General features: G+C 49.0%; 1 protein-coding gene across 2 annotated transcripts in view; it reads right to left on the bottom strand.

Annotated features, from left to right (window-relative positions):
- The window catches only part of LOC119433494 (uncharacterized), a 236,057-nt gene that overhangs the window by 183,445 nt on the left and 30,498 nt on the right, over positions 1 to 22,114 (bottom strand). For both annotated transcript variants that reach the window (XM_049659433.1, XM_049659434.1), the window contains exon 2: positions 11,900 to 12,012. The gene's annotated coding sequence lies outside the window, so the exon portion shown is untranslated. The remainder of the gene's footprint in view (positions 1 to 11,899; positions 12,013 to 22,114) is intronic.

Genomic DNA, 22,114 nt, shown 5'->3' with positions numbered 1-22,114 from the left:
CCAAACGACGCGGATAGTTACTAAAGAGAACACACACACACGCACACGCACGCACGCACGCAGGCACACAAACACCCGAGCATGCTCACCTAACATGTTTGCGGTTGTTGCGAGATCCGCTCTGCAATATCCTGCTAGCGTTGTGCGCGCTAGCCGATCTGCGTTCAGCGCCCAAGTTACATCTCACTGATGGCTGCGGCACTATAGACCTAAAAAAAAATTAAATTATGGGGTTTTACGTGCCAAAACCAGTTCTGATTATGAGGCACGCCGTAGTGGGGGACTCCGGAAATTTGGACCACCTGGGGTTCTTTAACGTGCACCTAAATCTAAGTACACGGGTGTTTTCGCATTTCGCCCCCATCGAAATGCGGCCGCCGTGGCCGGGATTCGATCCCGCGACCTCGTGCTCAGCAGTCCAACACCATAGCCACTGAGCAACCGCGGCGGGTTGGCACTATAGACCTGCTGCTGGGTACGAGGTCGCGGGTTCGATTGAAGGCTGCGTCGGCCCCATTTCGAGGGAGGCGGAACGCAATAAACGCTCGTGTGGCTATAGATTTAGGTGTATACGTTAAAGAACTCCGAGTGGTCGAAATTATTATTCATCCGCGGAGTGCCGCACAGCGGCGTCTGTCAGAGTCCCGAGTGTTCGCCTTGCGACGTTAAACCGCGACAGTCGCCACTGTAGCGACGATTCAATTCACGATTTCGGGGCAGGTTATATCTGAGGAAAGTAAACGACAAAAGTACAACCAATGCGCGTCAGCGCCGGCACGAGCTCGTCATTGTGCAGCCACCAGCGAGAGTATATTCAGGAACCAATCACGTTCTGCTTAAACACAAAGCCGGGCTTTTTTTATTTCGCAGGTTTCAGGTACCGACTAGCGCGCCTCCTATACGAAATGTTTGCAAAAGACGTGCCTATTCTAACTACTTTGTGCGAGAATGTGAACGTTCGAGAAAGCGAGGAGAAAAAAACAACAACAAAAGATACACCCTCACAAACAAAGCAGGCTTCGTGTGACAAGAGCCGCGTACATAAAACGCGAGCGATCATGCTGAATAAGCCTCGCGAAACAGCCTCTTATATAGACAAGAGTTACACGAGCATGCTTCGCGCGCGACACAATAGAAATTAACGAACTCGCGAACGGCGAGAAAACGCAGCCGGCGCTATAAAGTTGCCAGAGAAAAGAGAAAGAGGAGGGCGTACAACGTCGCGCGGAAGCACACACAAAAGCACCGACGACAGCTTGCGCATTGCAACAAAGGGGTCGAATTAAGACGACATAAATGATAGTGGCACGTTATTCAGCAGCGTGAGAGTAATATTGGCCGGACAAAACGGCACGACGCACATTGAAGTATGAATGGAAGCTTGCGCCAATGTCTTCCCTCACAAAGTGAAATGAAACAAACGAAAACATGTAGGCACGAATGCTCTGCCAATAAAGGAGGAGCAATTTTAATTACAGTAGACGCTGTCCTGCGTTCATGTTAAGAATGATACGGCACTGTCCATAGCCTTTCATGGCTGTCCATGGCGTATCGGCTTATATCCTTGATATAAGCCGATATAATGACCATCGATTCCCTTCGCTGTGAGCTGAACTACTTGAACATGAGCAGAGGCTACCCTTGCTTGTCGTGGCGCTGCATTACACATGATTTGATTAGATTTGTAACGCTACGCCGAGTTCTTAGTATGTTTGTTGAGTATGCGTGTAGTGTGTTTCGTTCACTTCGAGCGATCGTGAAAGCTTTTGAGCGATTGTGAAAGTTTCCAGACGGCGGGCTCCTGAGTAGCCAAACTTCCCACACTGTCGCAGTTATTGAACAACGAGCAAAAACAATTCAATCTTAACCCGTGTGACGTATGGCGTACGCATACATCGGAATGCTGGAGGTACTGGAAGTCACACGCAATCGAACGGCAGCATTGTTGCCGACATCGCAGGACCTATAATGTAATGACATATGGTGTTCAGCTCATATCCTGATATGGGCGTATTAGAGTAACAGAATGGGTGCCAAGAGATGAGAAGCGCAGTCGAGGACGGCGGAAAAACTAGGTGGGGTGATTAAGTTAGGAAATTTGGAGGCGCAAGTTGGAATCAGCTAGCGCAAGACAGGGGTAATTGGAGATCGCAGGGAGAGGCTTTCGTCCTGCAGTGGACAAAAATACAAGCTGATGATGATGGGCGTATAAGCAACGACACAATCAATACGAAGGTACTACAAGCTGATGATGATGGGCGTGTAAGCAACGACACAATCAATACGAAGGTACTTCGAATCTTAGGAAAGCTCTACCAGCATTTATGAAATCTTCTAGCGCATTATGGCACGTCACGTCGAAACAGGGTGCCGCAACCAGAGCTGTTGTTCCCGTGTTCGTATTCTAGTATCACCGCATTCATCTACAGCAGCAAGTGTACAGTATATTATACGTTTCTGTAAAGAGTACTTATATGTTGAACTTATGCGTGAGAAGAAGATAAATACCAGGTTTCGATCAAGCATTCTTATTATAGGTGCAACTTCTAGAACATTAACGCATCCCAGCTGTCGACCACATCAGTCAAGTTCTGCTTCAAAATACAGGCTGTCCCAACTATCATGCACCAAATTTTAAAAATATGCAAATGCCAAGTAGCTGGACAGAACCAAGGTAATGGTGTTTGCCGTCGCTTGAAGATGTTCATATTATTTTTTGCATTCCGCCTTAGTACGTAGTCTGAATTAATTAATCAACTTGTCAAATATAAACTTGTCAGATGAAAAGTGTCAAGGCGAAAATTATAGAGCAACACGAAAAACTCCCGACACAGCTTTCTGCTGCTCAATACGCGCAACATAAAAGTGTTTTTCCCAGCGTGAAAGAAGCCCGCGAACACACGCAAAACTCGCGGCAATTTTGCGTGTACATAACACTGACGCGACACAAAACATTTTCAAACACATTGTAGTTGTACAAAACGCCACAAGATGTCACTGCCAGTATTTGCTACCGTTATGCTACTGCATAACAAACCACAGTAGCGAAACTAGTAGCCCGGTAATGCACGAACGTTAATAAGTTTACCGCCAAAATAAAACTGTCCAATGACTCGCCACATTACGGCACGCCCGTCCACGCATAGAGACCGTGCGCGTTACGAACGCACACCCTTCAGTCTTACAACGCGAATTACACGGTACAGCCGACCTTCACGAGTACGGCACCGTGCCTGCCCAGATTAACACATCGCCGAGACGCAAAAGACAGGTGACGCCCCTTCGTTCGGTCGCGAAGACGACAAGGCGTGACACGAGCTGCGACAGGGCGCATGCGCACGCTTACGCAACGCGCGCTGCAACCCCGCAGCGACACCAGCGGGAGACGCGAACGCGAGCCAAAAGAAGAAAGATGCAGCCGGGTCGAACAGGCGCTCCAGAGGCAAGCCTTATTCGTCTCGCCTTGAGGCTCTTTTAAATTCTTTCTTCCCTCCCCCCTCCCCTTTTTTTTTTTTTTTTGAAGCTACCAAAATGAGTGACACAAGCGGAACGTTCAAACGGCGACTTGCAAAACTCAGAAGTTGACTAAGTAAAACACATCGCCTCAAAACTTCAAAGCGCCGTTTCTTTTTGTTTGTTTGTTTTCGTATTTTTCCCCTCTTATACATTTCCATCGATTGCTTTATTTATTGCTTTGTTTCTCTCTCTCTCTCTCTCTCATCAGTGTGTGTCGTGTGTGTGTGCGTGTGTGTGTGTGTGTGTGTGTGTGTGTGTGTGTGTGTGTGTGTGTGTGTGTGTGTGTGTGTGTGTGTGTGTGTGTGTGTGTGTGTGTGTGTGTGTGTGTGTGTTCGCGCGCGCAGTCGACAGCCCTCCAGGTGATGGATGATCACCCAAATGAGCGTGCGACACGGCTCCAACCGCTCCTCGTGGCGACAAAAATCTGCAAGCTTTGCCGGGCGCTGCGCCGTACTTGTTCTTGCCCGTCACAGAAGCTACAGGGACGCTCGAGAAGCAATCGTGAAATTACGGGATGTTAAAATTTTCTGCGAAACGGACGGGCGAAAGAGACAGAGAGAGAGAGAGAGAGAGAGAAAAAAAGCTAGAGACAGCAGATGGAAATGGAGTGAAGACTGCACGGGTCTTCCAGAGGGTCCAAACATATCATTTGCGCACCCAGCAGTGCACTTTCCAAACACTGTCGTGCAAGAAACGCGCCAAGCGTACGACCCCCCCTCCTCCACGCCTTCAGCCAAGCGGATCGCGCAATACAGCTAACGGATGTCCGCAGGAAAAAGGCACGAGCCGAATTGATATTTTTTTGCCCGATTCGTTTCTCCCTCCTTCGTTCGTGGTCTGCTGAATAAGCATTTTTACAAACTGCCCGCACCTGTTGCAATTCAGAGTTGCTGCACACTTCAACCAGATCATATCTACTTTGCATCACTTTAACGGTGTGTGCGCACATGCGTGTGTGACAGAGAGAGAGTGAGTGTGAGAGAGGTAGGAAGAGAGGGAGGGGGCGGTGGAGGGGGGGGGGGGGGGGGGGGCATGCGCGCGTGTGCAACACAGCAGCCAGCCCTGTGTTAACTCCGTAACTGTAAGCTCCGGGTCCGCATTCTGGCGTTGCCGTGCTGCTGCAGCTTCGCGAGCCCTCAGATCCGGGTCCGCTTGCCGGCGTTGCCGTTTTGCTGCAGCTTCCCGCACCCTAGACTCCGGGTCCGCTTGTTGTCTGCGTCGCCGTGCTGCAGCAGCTTTGCGAGCCCTCGACTCCGCTTGCAGTTGAGCCAGCCACTCTCGCCTTTTCATCCATAGCGGGTGCGCCGTTATCAGAAGCGACCGTTATCATCCATGGCTGAAGAGAGAAAGAGCGCGCGTTGGGAACGACCGCAGCGCCTCTAGCGCACTCCATGCAAACCAGCGCTACGGACGACGAGGGAGGGACAAGGCTCGGCCCTAAGGTGCTTCGCCCCTAAAAGATAAGGGGTGTCGGAATAACTTCTTTCTGGGTTCGGCTGAAGCGTGAATCGTTATTCCCTGGACATTGGGCGCCGACTCGCACACGTCCACGCAGTGTCCGTGTCCGCGTGACACAGAGTGCGGTATGTTTCTCTTCTTGAGAGGCTGCTCGCGATTCATGTTCATGCAAAAGAAAAAAAAATTGAGCGATAGATCTGCAAGGTATATATATATGATGGCTTGTTGTTCATTTACTGCAGATAAATACAACGAGAGCAAATAATGGTCGTAACGTCGATACTTCAAGAAAGCTTGTATTAAAAGCAAAAATACTTAATTGATTTTAACCTCCTAAAGCATGAGAGAAATTGCAAGAGACGCCGCAACGGAGGGCCCCGGAGAGCTTCGGACTAATTTTGGCTACTCGGGGTTCTACAACATTCGCCAAAGCTCGGTACAAGAGCGCCCAATATCTATCTATCTATTTATCTATCTATGTCTTCCTATATATATATATATATATATATATATATATATATATGAATGCAGCGGCACGCGGCCAAAGTTAGTAGCTCACACTAACGGAACGCCTGAGGTTCAACAACGGTTTGGGGACGGCAGTACGCAAGACTCGTGAGCACCCGGATAAAAAAAAAAATGCGCCCAACGTGTACGCACGGCCGCCCGCATCGCGACAAACCAGGCCTCCCCTCCTCCTGGTCTAATGTGAGGGCCGGAGGCGTGGGGAGTGCAGGCACGCCTGAAGAGCAGGCTCAAAAGTCGTTTGTTACTCCAAACGCACGCATGCAAGCCGTGAGGGCGGGCCCGCACATTCATCTCAGCGTAACTGGCAAAACGGCCAAAGATATATACCAGCCACAGACACACGAGTGCCACGCAACGCAACGCCCGGCCCTGGCTCAACGCCGCTCCCCGAGCTCAGATAGAACCGCTTTCGCCAGCGGGGCCCCCATTGCACACAAACCTACACTAGATGCCCGTTTATAACAGTTAAGTGCGTCAACTAAATGCGCGTGTATGCGTATCTTGTGAGCGCATGTTAGTGTGGCGTGCCTTTGTATGCGTACACGTACATGTGTATGTATATACATGCACATTACAGGTGCGGGCGTATGTGAAAAAACATTGCTGACGGTTTAGCCAGGGCTAAGCACGAACTATATGACGCTAGCACCGTTAGCCTTAGTCAACGTTAACCCTGGCGTTGTCGCTATTCGTTAGTCCGCGCGTTTCTGGTGGTCTCGGCATCAGCGTAGAGCGTTCCGATCCCAGCTGAGCCGACAGCATCAGCTATAGCACTGTAGATAAGACCCTGCAACCACCACCACGTTCCTCCGAACTTCACCCTAAAAACACTGCCTTTTCCAACTGCTACAGTAAATTACTTTACGCTCCAAGAATTCGCTTCCTGTTACCGCATGAAACATTTATTTTTATATAAGCGCGCGGGCGCGGGGCTGTACGAAGAGGCTTCGCACAGACAGAGCCGATATCAAAGTTGGCATAGGCTATAGATACTAGTGCTTTCGCACTAAAAGCTATCTTAAGTCACGTTGAAACACTTTGCCGGCGACGTCCTGCAGCTGCCTTCCATCTGCACCCGCTGTTCTTTCTGTTTTCGTGTCATCAAGCCTACTGTGTTTTTTTATTTCCTTTTCCACCTCCCTTGACGCGTAAAACATACGCCATAGGAGAGACGACACGCGGCAGACGAAGTATAATACGAATGCGTGAGCAAAAAAAAAAAAAAAAAAAAAAGGAGAAGAAGGAAAGCACTAAGAAGGCGAGTCGTCGCTACCTCCATCAATGTACCGCATATATACACACACATTGAGCGTGTCATGTATACCTTGCCGCTTGCCCTCCGCAAGCATTCGTTTCTCTCTCTTTCTTTCTTTCTTTCTTGCTTTCTTTAACGGTACATCGCACGGCGTTCTTCTGGGAACGGCTTCACGAAGACGAATAGAGTGGCAACGGATAAAGTGAGCGCGGCCCGTCGTATAGCCAAACGCGGGATAAGCCAAGTGAAAAACTCCAGCACGCGTCGACCGATGAGGCCGCAGGGCCCCCGGCTGACAAATGGGCCGCCGAAAGCAGGATAGACGCCGACACCTCGAAGGCGGCGAGTGAAGCGAGAAAGTCGCGAGAACCAAGGTGTACACGCGACGGAGTGGTATATCAGACCAACGCACGGTTCCGCGGGAACGCGTAGGAGTCTCAATCTAACCGCGGACCGAATCGGAACGGTGTTGTTCCAGGAGAAACGTGCTAACAGAAGCTAACTCGCTGTGTCCCAATGGAAAATGCTCCTTTCAAAGGAAAATCAGCCGCAAGAAGCTTTCCAGCATGCAATCTGGCGCTCTGAAAATGGTTAGGTTGGCTTTCTCGCAAAGCAGAATGCTCCAGATATATCTGACGGACGCCTTACTGCTACAATGTACAGGGAAGTTCTGAATACATTTAGACAACACACGTCGGTTAAAGCTGCACATCAAGTAGTTTTCTGAAAAACAGGGGTGAATGTTGTTCAGTCATCTTACGCGGCCAATTAAGGAAAATAGTATGAAATAACTCTACTGAATGAGGTCTCATCAAGCAGCGGTGTAACATATACCAGGTGTTTAAATTGTCTGCGCAAATAGCATAATTGTAGTCATTGATTACTCAGAGGTGGTCATTATTAGCACGAGAAATCGACATAATCGACAAAAGAACAAACATTTACTAATTAACATTCTTATTAGTTGGTTTACGGCACACATTGCAATTTACGAAGTGTAGCCGGCGAGGTCGCATGGCGTATCCGCTTGGAACACATTTTCAGGATGGCACAATTTTGATAAGTTCATTCCAGAAGTCTGCGACGAAATACGCGGCGTTCCGGTTACTTTTGTACTTCGATGTATAAAACGGTGGTTTGTTAGAAAAGTGAGTGGAACAATCGTGCATATTTACCTCAAGTTTCACGGAGCATATCTCGAAACTGGTGTCATCCTGAAAATTCGTTCGAAGCGGATACGCCTTGCAAGCTCACAGGCTGCAATACGGTAAATTGCAATATGTGCCGTAATGTAACTATTTTAAAGTTAATTCAATGTATTTTTCTTAATTAGTCGATTATGCATTTTGATTTCTTGTGCGAATAATGTCCGTCACTGCGAGTAATTCCGCTCAAAGAGCACAATTACGATATCTGCCACAGGCGATATTTAAAAAAAATCTGTATGGTCTTAAAAAAAAAAAACACCCCGTATAAATAACTCCATGTAACGTCACTGTCTCAGCCTACACGCAAGGCTTTTGCTTTAATTTTAAGATCAAATTGAACTCATCGGCCCACTGCGGTATAATCAGCGAGTCGGGAGTGACGAACTTGCCGCGCAGTACTACCGAAACGGCCACATAACAGTTCGCACTTCTTGCGTTTTAGACTTACGAAACAGCCAAAATAAATGCACGACGGCACAGAACCACATGAACTGCCGAGCTCGACTGATCAACATCTATAAGAGGAATCCAGTGTTGTTTACCACAACCGCGGCAGGGAAAAAAAATGGGTTGCATTGATCGCGCGGACAGACAAACAAGACTATCCAAAACACCGAATAAAGTCTTGGCGCGACAAAACAAAAACAAAAAAGAAAAACAGAAATTCCGACGTGCGCACCACTAAATGAACGCGATAGAGGTAGTGCGCGCCCTCGGCTAGCCTGAAGGTCGGAGGCAAGACCCGATCGCGGCAGGGGCGAGGCCAGAGGTCAGTGACGTCACGCTGAGTAAACAGGATGCTGCGGCACTGCAGCGCTCCCTCTCCCCAGGACAGCCGACCAACGCTGCACACACATAGGCCGCAAGGCACAGCACATTCACTGTATGCCACGGCACGCGCGGTGTACATACTGCAGGCCGCGCGCGGAGAGCGGAAAGAGGATCCGAAACGTCCGCTCGTAGCGCGCACAGCAGGCGGGCCGGCCGTACGGCCGACGCCGTTTTTAAAAAGGGAAAAAAAAAAATGCAAGCGAGCGGCACTGCAAAGGACCTGAGAGGGTGTGCGTCCGAGGAAAGCGTGCCACTCCCTTTTTCTCGAGAATGCGAGTAGAAATAGCGGTTCAGCGACGGGGGCGAACGTACTATATGAGCCCACGAGTGCGTCGTGTAGTGGTGTTGGTAAGGCAGTGAATCACGGCCACGAGCTCCTTATCCGCACCGCAAAAGCCATCGAACAGTCTCACAGGACTGAGAGCCAAAGCTGGACAGTTCGGTTCGCTTCGCAACATATGGTGCGTGCGTGCGTGCGTGCGTGCGCGCGCGCGCGCGCGCGCGCGTGTGTGTGTGTGTGTGTGTGTGTGTGTGTGTGTGTGTGTGTGTGTGTGTGTGTGTGTGTGTTGAGGGATAACTAACGCGCAAAATAAAAACGTTTCTAAGCTCGAACCATTGCAGGAAAGCTACCCTCCCAAATCGCGGAGACCAAAGGCTAATCGAAAAGTAAAAACAGACGTGTTGGAATGAAACCCAAAGCTCTATTGACCCTTTTCGCGGAACAGTTTGCTCTAGAGGAACGAGATGGCGCTTTCGGCGGCGCGCCATACGTTGCCTCAGCGAATGCGCGCGAATTCAAAACCATTACTGCTTCTGTGCGATCAGCTGTCGGAAATGCAACTGGGTGTTCGCTAATGCACTGTGCCCAATTCATGCTGTGAAATGTGTAAGCAACGCTAAAGGTAAGACGTGTGTGGTAGTTCGCTGCAAAAATAGTGATTCGCATATTAGCGAATGGAATCAACTTGTGCTGCTACATAACGACTGCCTGTGTTGCTGCCCTTCGCGATGAACGGCTTTCATCGAGTATTAAAAAAAAAAAAGATAATTCATCCGCCAGCGCTGTATAGCTAACCTTCAAATTTAGAAAGGACTTCAACTCCGGAACGTCGGCACTTAAGAGTGAGCACCACTCGTTACAAAAGGAAGTAGCGCCACTTACTGGCATAGTAAGTTTATCGCACGTTATCTACACACATCCACCCCTGCTCGCACGCAAACTTACGCCCACCCTATCGCCAACGTATCAATAAGTGAATGGGCGCACACTTGAATCAATGTGCCGGAGCATGAGTGACGGCGACTACACCGACAAGACACGAATGTGATCACCGACAAGACACGTGATCAAACATGGCAGCGCCCACGGAAGCGCCGCGAAAAGGGTCAATACTCGCGAACAACTTTCTGTGGCAATGAAGGAGAAGCTAACGGACCATAGGCACGTGTGTTAGTGCACCAAGTGCCCCGACAACGTTTGACAGCGCTTTTAGTTTCTCGTAACAGATATAGTGAGTCAGCATAATAGCTCTGCGTTCGACGGTATCGCGTTTCCCCGAACGCCCAGGATAAGTCATATTTAACACTCAACCGTGAGTGATATCTTATTTTGCTGTTGTAAATGAGATTTTACACTTTCTCTTTCAGAGCTTAATAAAACTAACACGGAGAATATTGTAGGACTTTTTTCAATAGCGCTTTTACCTGTACGCGCTCTGCCTCCGTAGCTTTCCCTCATAAAGTTGTCCGAGAGTAGATCTTGGTTCGCAGGTCACCGATATTTCCGTGGCAAAAAAAAAAAAAAAAAAAAAGTGCAAGCCGGCCTTAAAAGGGGATCCGATCTGCCGTTGGACCAGGCACGATCCGAAAAGAGCAGGAGATTTTTCTCCGGAAGTGCTCCGAATGTGCCGTCGGAATTCAGTATTAGTGTCACTATCGCCTCTTCAATCCCCTTTTATTCACCAGTGTTAATGTGTTCACTAAGCTTGTAAGCGTAAATGCATTCGCAATCACTCGCTTCTGCGCGCAGCGTGGTATGAAATAAGTCCTGGAGTTTCATCTAGACAGACGCCCGCTTGCAAGTGCCGCATGTTTCTTTTTCTGTGTATGCTGCTCATAACCATGTCGTACATCATCCGCGAAGTAGCCTGCGAAGTCATCAGCCAAGGTGACACTTCCACAGTCATTAGAGCGCTTGCTTGCCCCGTTTTCCTGTCCCCCTCCCCTACCCACAATACAGTTTTGCTTAACAACCTGAATGCAAGGCCATCAGTTAGTCGCGTTTCCCTCAAGAGCTTCGGCACTGCGGGTCGCAGTGGAAACAGCCTGCGAAACTACAGCTTACGCCCAAAGTGATTGCCAACTGATTTCGGTAGCAGATATGTTGCGGCCACTGCGGGAGAGAGAAGTCTTAAAATTGCACGTTACTCAAACACTGGCACAGGTTCAACAGCGTGCCAAGCGAATTCACTGCCTCAACTTTCTTTCGTTCTCTCTCTCTCTCTCTCTCTTCCTGCCGCCACTGCAACTAGTTGTACAGGTTGTTTCGAAAGCAACAGCCATTCTATCTGACTGTTTGGGCAGGGGATCCGACCGTTCCATTAAAAGGGAAACAAATGGCCGCTCTATGTACAAACTTGGGAAGGCAAGCTACATTCAAGACGGCTATCCCAAATACCCAACGTTACCTAGGCAACGCCAAAGAAGGGAAAGCGAGAAATTATCAACCAGCGCTATACACACACGGACACAATCACACTAAGTCGCACGTCGTCGATAGTTGTTGTTGTCGTTGTTGTTGTTGTTGAATTAGATTGTGGGGTTTAACGTCCCGAAACAGAACAGTTGGTCATGAATGACGCCGTAGTGGAGGGCATTCCAAATTTATTTTCACCACTTGGGGGTAAACTTTAGCGCGCACCCAAATCCCGGCTTACGAGCGTGTATTTTTTTTTTTTTTCCTAGTGAATTTTTTATGCCCCCGAGAGGGTATATACGAAAGGGCATAGGTGGGTGCAATGTGTGCACCACCTATAACGTGTCCATCAAGCTAGAACTCTGTCCGTGAAAGAAAGCAGAACAAGAAGGCAGTTTGCGAACTTACGAAAGAAGCTGTTCCCGGTGAAGCCAACGATGGCGCGGGTCCTACGGTGCGCTGAAGCAGCCTCACCTAGGTCGGCTGGCAGCGCCCGCAATGCGTCGCTGGGCCGTCGGGCCCTGGAATTAAGAAACAGGGTACCGGTCAGCAAAAGAAGGCGGGCAAAAATTGAAGTCGTACGCACCCGCGCTGTTCAGAACAGCAATGTCCAGCAACATTAGGAGCACAAAAGTCATGACGCGGCGTTTCAGTGCTCACAAGAGAAATTCAGCGGGGGGCAAATAACGTACTGTCGTCAGCAATATGAAAAGCAGCGCCAAAATGATTTTTTTTTCAAGCACCCGTAGGGGCTAAACACGCATGCCCTTCATAAAAGTGTGCAGTGAGCCTAAATCTTCAACAAGAAAACTATAGTTGCTGTGTATCAAGTTACCAGATTTGGAACGACGCATCACGAGTTATCGCCGTTTAAAAATACGCATAAATGCATTGAGGCGCGACGTGTAACCACTCCGTAGTCGATTTGTAAGCATGGAGTAGCCTTAAGTGTACGTCTTGGAGTCCGAATTAACAGCCTGTTACAAGTGCAGGTGAGCCTGGAGACGAAACAACGCATCGAGGCATAGTTTCGGAATCGTTACCGTTTGAATTTCTGCGGATTTCTTTAAGCATTTTGTACTTTTTCGGATACCACCAAAGATATGTACCCCTGGAGGTTTCAGATTTAGCCGTTAGAAACAAGGCACCAAGTTTCCCTGACAATACGATGATGGTGGTGACCGCTAACTGTGACCGACACATTCAATGTGCAGCGGCACAGTGAAAGCGAATGAACTGCGCAGCCATCTAAGAACGAGCAACGTCGATCGGAGTGAGGTAGCAACCGCATTCACAAGCATGACGGATTCAATCGCTAAAGAAGCCCCCGTATGCTCGCACTTAATTTGGAGTCATCATATGAACGAGAAGACAGGGAACCGAGGGGCCCGATTTTTATTAATCCTATCACAAGAAGCCAACGAACAAAGACACCGAGGACAACATAGAGGAAATTACTTGTACTTACTAACTGAATTAAAGAAATGCTAAATTATTGGAAACCGAAAATGGATGAAAAAACGAATGTCCGCAGGTGGGGAACAATCCCATGTCTTCGCGTTACATGTGCGATGATCTTACCATTGAGCTACCGCGGCGCCGTTTTCCCATACACTTTCTGGGTATTTATGTTTTTACTACTAGAAATAACTCTGGGAGTGTTAGCCAGCGCCACCACTCACAGGGTCTCGAACATAACGAGGATCTCGAATCCGGCAACATTGATGCCTTCAGGTAACATGTGTGGGTTTATTGACCAGTTTCCTTCACCCAAAAAGATCACGTGCTCGTGACGCCTGCGGCAGAAAGGATGTGCCACATCCGCCGTCAAGGTTTGCGAGTGGTGGCGCTGGCTAACACTCCCAGGGTTAGTACTAGTAGTAACACATATATACCCCAGAAAGTGGATGGAAAGACGACGCCGCGGTAGCTGAACTGTTAAGAGCATCGCACGCGTAATGCGAAGACGTGGGATCGTTCCCCACCTGCGGCAAGTTTTTTTTTTTTTTTTTTTTTTTTTTTTTTTTGTCATCCACTTTCATTTCCACGAATTTATCATTTCTTTAATTCGATTAGTAAGTACAAGTAATTTCCCCCATGTTTTCCTTGGTATCTATGTTTGTTGGCTTCCTATGATGTGATTATAACAATCGGGCCCCTCGGTTCCCTTTCTTCTCGTTCATATATATGTGTGCCAGGCAACCTTCGGCAAATGCCATAAGCAAATTTTCAACAAGCTTCGGACCTGTTCTCTCTGGTATTCGGCAGTCATGCCATTCCGAAAGATTACGCGAGTCGCATTACAAAACGGACAGACAGACCACCCGTCGCTTCTGCGTTCGCCGAATAGTTGGGACTACAGCCAACAGTGTAACAGACACGGTCGCGCGCGCACCTAGTTTATTAAAACCACGCCTGATGGATTCTTGGTCGCAAGCCAGTACTCAAGAGAGGCCACCGATCCGAACTACTAGTTGCGACGACGGGTGTGTCGACTTCCATATCCAATCCAGGTCGCAAACCCAGCCCGGCGCGCGATTTAGAACTCGCGGCTATACTCAGAACGAAGAGATCTGTACAAAAAGAGACGGCGTGTTCTATTCGTATATTCGTGTAGAATGCACCACGTTTTACTCCCCGAATCCTAAGTTACACCGGCCGGTCCAATACTAACAGCTTCGACAGACGCACGACCTTGGCTACCACAGCCCATTTGGGTTTCTTCGTTTCGGGAGCAAAGTGACCTTCAAGGCGATTTCGCACAGACCGAAAAGTGAAACTATAAATCAGGAGATACGACATAGTGACACAGACACAAGGAACGGATTGAAGTAGCTGTAAAACTGTCGCAGGAGTGGGCGAAAAAAGAAAGAAAAAAAAAAGGGGGGGGGGGGGGGGGGAACGAAATGGACAAGATAGAAATAGAAAGCGCAGCTAACAACGCGCAAAGAAAAATCGGTCCGTCTTAATTCGAAGATTGCGTCCAGCCGCTCTGGCCCGCTGCTCCGGTTACGATTGCGACGACGCGAGATCGATTGTCCCAAGGCCGTCGCCAGCCGTCGCCGCTGTAACACCGGAGTGCCCCTGGAGAGAGGCTTACCCCGCAATACGGCGGGCGGCGAGTGCACCGTTCTCGTCTTTGGCACGGAATTGGCGCGTCTCCAACGGGACCTCCCACGCGAAAACAGAAGGGGATGAGAGCAAAACGAAGGTACGGGAGCAAAACAAATGGGGTCGGGACAACAGCGAACAGAAGCAAGAGATAGAAGCATACAGGGTCTGCGCAATTCCAAAGCGAGACGCCCAAGAATGTAAAACGTCGCCTTCGCTCCGCACTTCCTTTACCTCCTCCTTCCTTTCTTATTATTTGTATCTTCTCTTTCTTTCCATTCTCACAAATAGACAAGGGCACCCAGAAGCACACAGACAAAGAAGACAGCAGAAAGGTTGAGCTAAAACATTACGGGCAAATGCACGCAAGACACGAAGCCACACGCCTCGATGGAGTGATGCGACTGCGAGCACACATGAAAGAGTGAAGCAAGACGGAAGCATACCTGCCTTCCAACACTACTTGTCTATGACTGTGTTCGTATTTGTGACCACGTCGACGAAACGACGAAGCCATGCATTTCCATGCAGTGCTGCAAGCGCTAGGGCTCGTGTTAGCCAATCAGTGAACGAGAACAGGCTGCGTACTCCCGATAAAGGGAGGAGGGCTGGCCCATTTTCAACTACTAATCCTTCCGCTAATATTCCGTTCAGTCGGCCTCGTTCGAAGTGCGATTACAGGCTGACAATGGAGAAATTTAGCTAGTTCGTAAACGTCTGATTTACTGAAACTTCTGAATTTACTGATTACCTGAGCCGTAAACGGCATGATGATGATGATGGTGATTTAATGGCATCCCCTTTGAAACGGGGTGGTGCCAAAAAGTCCCCTAGCCTGCTTGATGTAATCACGTATACGATAAATGCTTTTCATCTCGCATTGTTGTATACATTTTTTTTTTTTTTCAATATCTACCTTGTACCTCTACCTATAACTAAGAGACCAAATCAGGTGGTATCAATATTTTCCCTGATTTTCCCCCCCAAATACTTGAAACGTCTCTTGGTTATCTCGACTGCTGACCAGTTGATGCTTCCGTCCTCTTTAAACCCAAGTGCTTCTGGAAGGTGTATGTTACCGACTGTTCTAGCTCACTGGGTGAATTCCTTCACATTACATTAGGATGTGTTGAGTAGGCCCCGGATCTTTGCTGCGGCATACACATGGTTCATCTAGTTCCCAATACTTGCTCCGGTATGCTTTGGTCCTTAGGTCCGTATAGCGAAGCGGGTATCGACATCTCGTGACGATTTGTGCAACTACAACTCGTCTGAACCGCTTTCGTATTGCACGAGTGCTCTCTTGAAATATACTTCAAGACAAAAAAGACTGAATCATAAATACTGTGTTGCTAACCGATGCTTTACAACAGCAGTTAAGCAGTACATGGTGGGTGACTACAATAACAACTCCGTGTCCTCTGTGGCTAATGTCTGCCCCTACAAGATGGCGCCACTAACGCTGCTACTGCATGGGTAAGTCTCCGGCAACGTGGTATTCCGCAAGGAGTATATATTATATATATATATATATATATATATATATATATATAATATATATATATATATATATATATATATATAGGAAAGAAAGAGTGGAGAGGTCGTATGGTGGCGATAAAAGTACCGACCGCAGCACATCGGCTAACAATGGAGGCGGAAAACGAGGGTGGCATTGGGAAACCGGCGCGACCGATAGCCAGGATCCGTCTAGGAAAATAAAAGAATGTATTGCGTCTAAGTCAGTCCCGTGAACGGTTTGTTGATTGCGCGCTCTCAGCCCGACTCAGCGATGCCGCATTTACTAACGAGAAGATGTACTGAGAGAGCGGTCATTTATTTCTCTTAGCGTTCGCTTGTACCAACGAATAAGAAAAAAAAAAAAAAGAAACCTTTGCGGACCAGAAAAAGACCGCGGCGAAGCGTGCCAAGTGTACAGGTCGCCTTACGCGGAAACCTGTGTTTTTGGCAGCAAAACGCGCCGACCATGCAACGTTTATTAGCGGATTCTCGGATACCGGAGAGCTTTAGCATAGGGGGAAATTACTAGTGACCTACGTTTCTATTCAGACAACTAAAGAAAACTGAAAGGAGATTTAGCGTTGACCGCTGATTTGTTCTTGCTAAATTTTTTGGTAATGTTTCCTTTTATGAGGGAGGGAGGGGGCTCAGCCACCGTTGCTACTACTGCTGCTGATGAAGATTCACTGCCCTCCTCGATTGCGTTTCCCTTCCCTTGGTACCATTCTGTAGCTTGTAGGCCACCGGTTATCTGTCCTACACTTTACATGGCCAGCCCAAATCAATTTCTCCCTCTTAATCTCAAGTAGCACATCGGCTACCCCCGTGCTACATCAATTAAGCAGTAAAACCGAGGAGTCGAGTCGAAACGGCGTGATGATTCGTGGTTTTACTCCTCAGAGTTGCAAAACGGGCTACGACGACTGCCGTTCTATACAGAGGGCTTCAGGTTAATTTTGACCAGCTGCGGTTCTCATTTAACTTGCGCCTAAATAAAATTACGCAGTCGTTATCGCGTTCCGCCTGCGTAGCTATATGCTGCCGAAAATCAAGCCATCGGCCTGGTGCTAAGAAGCAGATTGTTCCCGTGATCCACCGCGGCGGACTCCCAACAACATGACATCGTGCTCCAGCATAAGAGAAGATGGCATAAACTATGCGTAAAAAAAATCATTTTAAAAAATCACGCTCCATTCCACTGCTGAGAAGGTGGATGACCAGCGAAGCAGTTTAGCACACGACATAGAGGTGACACAGAATTTAGATCAAAGGTATGAGCTAATTTTATTTCTCTTGAGCGGTGACCGCGGTCATCCCGAAAAAATACACACGCGCACACACTTTTTTGATCGGCGGTCTTGATCGGCGGCATACATTCGCGTGGAAGACTACCGCCACCCCGGGGAGCCGGAGGAGACTAAACACGCGCGACGGGACCGCCACGCCAGAAGAGCGGAAGGAAACTAGGCACGTAAGCGCTTGGAACGACAAGAGAGGGCGGTTTTACTCCTCAGGGTTGCAAAACGGGCTACGACGACTGCCTTTCTATAGAGGGCTTCAGGTTAATTTTGACATGGCCGAAGCGGGTCGCACAGCGGCAAATCTTTGAGAAACCCTTATTATCTACCTGAGAGTCTACTGATTGTGAAAATACTGCCAATTGATAAATATTCTACTGCATATCCAAGAGATTAGACGTATAAGCTTTTGCATATAATGAAGCGATTTTGCATCAAATTCAGGAGCTGAGTTTTTGCACACGCAGATACGTTGACGGACACGAAAAATGCACAGCACCCTAGCCATAGACAGCTTCGCTGAAATAAAACGAGCAAGCATGCGGCTCGGTAATAGTATCGTAACACGCGGTAATCGCCTTTGCGCAGAAGAAGAAAACCAGGCTAAGCCAGTCTTAAACGCTCCGTGACCAACTGCGACAAGTAGGCGCCAGAAATAAAAGACCCTCGGAGGCCACAGTCAAACGACACCGCAACGGAGTCAACGCGGCGGCCAGCTGCCGTCTGCCTTCTCTCTTAAAAAGACTCGAATCGACCAGGGCGACGGGCCCGCGACGTGTGACAAGAGCTCGGGGGAGGTCGACCGCGATCACGTATGTATCCCTAAATATACGTGCAGTCTCGTGGAACCAGACCGACTGTACACTATCGGCGTATACTCTGTTCCCCGGTTTCATATTTAGCAGGAAATTGACACTGTGGAATATACGCAAGTAGTGCGACCATAGAAGTCCCACTCCGCGCGTCTTGCAGTGCATTTGTTCTTGATCTGCGACGCTTTCAACGGAATGACTGTGCTCCTTATTCTTCGTGCGTTACCGCCTTATAAAAGCTGTAAGCCCCGCCAAATCAAGAGCCCTTGGTGCACACTTTGCTTACCACCTTCGGCGCACACGCAGACAACATTAGCACGGCCTTCAAGATCAGCCGGTGCGACGCTTGATCCCGGAGGCCACAGTCGCCCCCAATATTTCTGCAAGCGTTTCGCCAGAGGCCGCCAGAATAGCACAAACAGCCGCGGTGTTCCTCGCCAACGGTGGCTACACTCGCCTGCATACCGCGCGCAGCCAAGTTAAAAGACGCCAAAAACGAAGAGGTCTACGCACTCTCCTTCCTCGTCCTCCGCCTAAAAGTTTCTCGGAACGTCGGCGTCGTTCATCGCGAGGTTCTTCTTCCGTTCTCGAATTCACCGCGGTTCCGCGCCCGTGCACTTTCGCCGGGCATAACATACGGCGGCCGCCGCATATACAGGCATATATATATATATATATATATATATATATATATATATATATATATATATATATATCTTTCTACCACTTAGCGCGAGCACGGCTAAAGCCCACCACAACGCCTTCCGACCACGCGAGAGGAGAAGAAGCCGGTCGTTTCCGCGTCGCTTGGCGCGAAAGCGCTCCCGGCATCCCGTAAACGGCGGCAGGAACGCGGCGGTCGTTAGGCGCAGGCGTAAACTCTCGCACTTTCTCGCTCGCTCAACGATCCGAGTGGCGCTGTTGCGACATTCGGCGAGGCAGCTGCTGCAAGTGTTAACACATGTCCCTCGCCAACTCAAGCCAAAAGGCGCCACGGGTCGGTCGGCCGAAGAGAGGGAGGAGAGAAGTGGTGGTGATTGAGAACTAAAACGTGTCCACCTGTTGCCCGCAGCGGCGCTAAATTTCCGGCAACCTGCTTCCCTTAAACTTGGCCTCACACCGCGTTTTCTTTTCATTCTTTCTCTCCTAAATTTCGCCTACAGCATTCCGGGTAATATACCCGCGCACTTTGCACGCTTGAAAAAAGTCAGGCAGATAAGCGATGCTACTTGTATACACTTGAGGCCGAAGGACTTGTAGCTGGCTGGCCCTACGCTGAGGTATCAAGTTCCTTGCCCCTTGCAGGCGACGTGCTCGAAACTCCCAGGCAGTCTTCTTTGACTTCTGTGTAGAGAAAGTTCACGACCTTGTGCAGCGAACGAGCATTGCTCGCTTTTCCACGGAAAGAGAGTCGCCACACAAACATCCGTGACGCAGCTCTCAGTTTTAATTGACATTTTATTGCACCTTAATCGACGATCCGTCACGCTGTAAAGGCGCCGCCGCTCCCAATAGCAGCGGCGATGCTGAAAAGTTAGGCACATATGACTACAATACGGAATTAATTCGGTCGGGGAGCTGACACTGATGAATGACCCCCAACACACTGGAACGGTGTTTTCGACTGGTAATAACTCTTATAGAGGCGCTGTAGTCATTCGCCGACATGACGTCCTCTCGCATATTCACCGAACAAAACATATCGATGTTACCAAAGTCCGCTTTCTATATATGTCAGGTTCATCACAATAGTGGGCAGAGTCCGACATGTCTCCTTGAGCGCGTCGCACCCCGAGATGTCGTTCTCCCGTTACGACTTCTCGGTCGGGCGTAAGGGACTGCGCAAGCAGTCAGCATTCCTGTCCGCTTTCTTCACACTTTCCTTTGCCCACAGACACTGAGCCGTGCTCCCATGAGGGCTGCAGAAGTATGTCGCTTCTGCACCTCAACTTCAACCCCCCCCCCCCCCCCCCCCCCTTTGTCGGGAGGTGGGGTGTTGAATTGTTGAGATTGTTGTCATAGATGGTGGACTGGTGATACTCGCCCAGGATGTTCTGCGGCTATTCAGTGGCACGTTATTGTTAACGCGCTGAGATCTACTTTGCCGTGGGCGCATGCTTGTTTCGCTTTGGAGGCATTGAAACTACTGAGGTACCATTGCTTCTCCTGCCGAAGGGGCTGGATATATCTGGTTGGGATGCCTCGGATGGTCCAATCTTAATGCGTCTTGCTTGCTTCAAACGCATTCGATATGCGATTTTCCGAGCCAGTGTTTCTTAAAGTTAAGCCGCTCTAGATGTCTCTCTATTGTTCGATGGCGGAGGTATGATTCGTCCGAAAAAACAATATCCTCGATACAGCAACGCCAGACGAACTGCCACAGGGCCGCCTCGCTTTTTCTATTTCTCCGCGTCCAGATGTCTCCCCGACTGGCATGTTCATTACCTGGTAACAAACAAATTAAAAACAGCTATCTGCTACGCCCATGAAGGCACTCGTGTGCAAAACGAATCCCCATATCAGGTTCCAACTCAATTGTTTGCATCAGATAGCAAAGATGTCGCTTATACTTGAGAGTGTCCTTCAGGCGTATGACTGCACCTTAAACCAGAATTAACGGTTACTGTTTCGTCAAGTGATGCCCGGTCGCGGTTTGAAAAAGTGCTAATATGGGCCTGTTACCTTTTGCATGTTTCTCAACATTATACACGTCCTTCGGTTAGGCCATGCTGCACACAACTGGCGCACACACCTTCGCAGACAAACGTAACAACAGACCTCGCAGGTGCAGAGGGCGTGTGCCGAGAGACACCGGAGAGCGAACGTACGGAGGAAACTAGAACTAAAGAGAACAGGAACACAGCTATATAGTTCACGCGACAAAGCAGGTGCGGCTGTAATCTACGCGGCGGCGCCAAAGCAAAAGGCAAAACGGGGCGGGAGTGCCCAGAACGGGAGGTCCCGCAAAAGGGAGCGTTCGAAAAAAAGGAAAGGGGCCCACATGTTGGGTGAAAGAACGCGCCCCAGAAAACGGCCTGAGCTTCCATCAAGCGAAATGCGGAAGATCGAGGTCTGAAAAATTAAGCTATAGCTAACCATTCCGAGTTCGAAAGCCGTGGGCTATTTGTTGTTAAATACACGATGTACCATTCTGTAACTCTAATGGATCCACCGGTTATCCACCCTACGCATTACATGGAATGGATACCAAGAGAAGCGCAGTCGAGGACGGCAGGAAATTAGGTGGGGTGATGATGAAGTAGGGAAATTTGCAGGCGCAAGTTGGAATCAGCTAGCGAAAGACGGGGGTAATTGGAGATCGCAGGGAGAGGCCTTCGTCCTGCAGTGGACATAAATATAGACTGATGATGATGATGATGATGATGATGATGATGATGATGATGATGACGACGACGACGACATGATGTACCCGCCGCTGTGTAGTGTAGTGGTCATGGCGTTGAGCTCGAGGTGGCGGGTTTAACCCCGGCCGCGGCAGCCACATTTCTATGGACGCGGAATGCAAACACGTTCCTGTACTTTGACTTCGGTGCAGGCGTTAAAGAACCCCACATGGTCGAAATTATTCCGGAATCCCCACCCACTACGGCGCGTGCCTCATAAATATCGCGGTTATGGCACGTAAATGCCTAGAGTTTAATTTCAAATTAATACGTGATGTGAAGCGCGAGCGTGGCACGCCAGACGAAAGAGAAGACACCGAGAAACGCCGTACCTTCGTCTTCTCTGTCGTCTTGCGTACACCGTTCGCGCTACACACATCCCGTAACGCATTTCGAGTCTCCAGTCTAAAGTGTTTGTAACCGAAATGTATACCGAATGAGCGGCGCTGTGAATTATGAACTTTAGCTGTGTTCACT

Source organism: Dermacentor silvarum, chromosome 11 (genome assembly GCF_013339745.2).
Source record: "Dermacentor silvarum isolate Dsil-2018 chromosome 11, BIME_Dsil_1.4, whole genome shotgun sequence".
NCBI classification, from domain to species: Eukaryota; Metazoa; Arthropoda; class Arachnida; order Ixodida; family Ixodidae; genus Dermacentor; species Dermacentor silvarum.
Note: the sequence above shows the minus strand (reverse complement) of the source record. Positions and strands in the feature narration are given on the sequence as shown.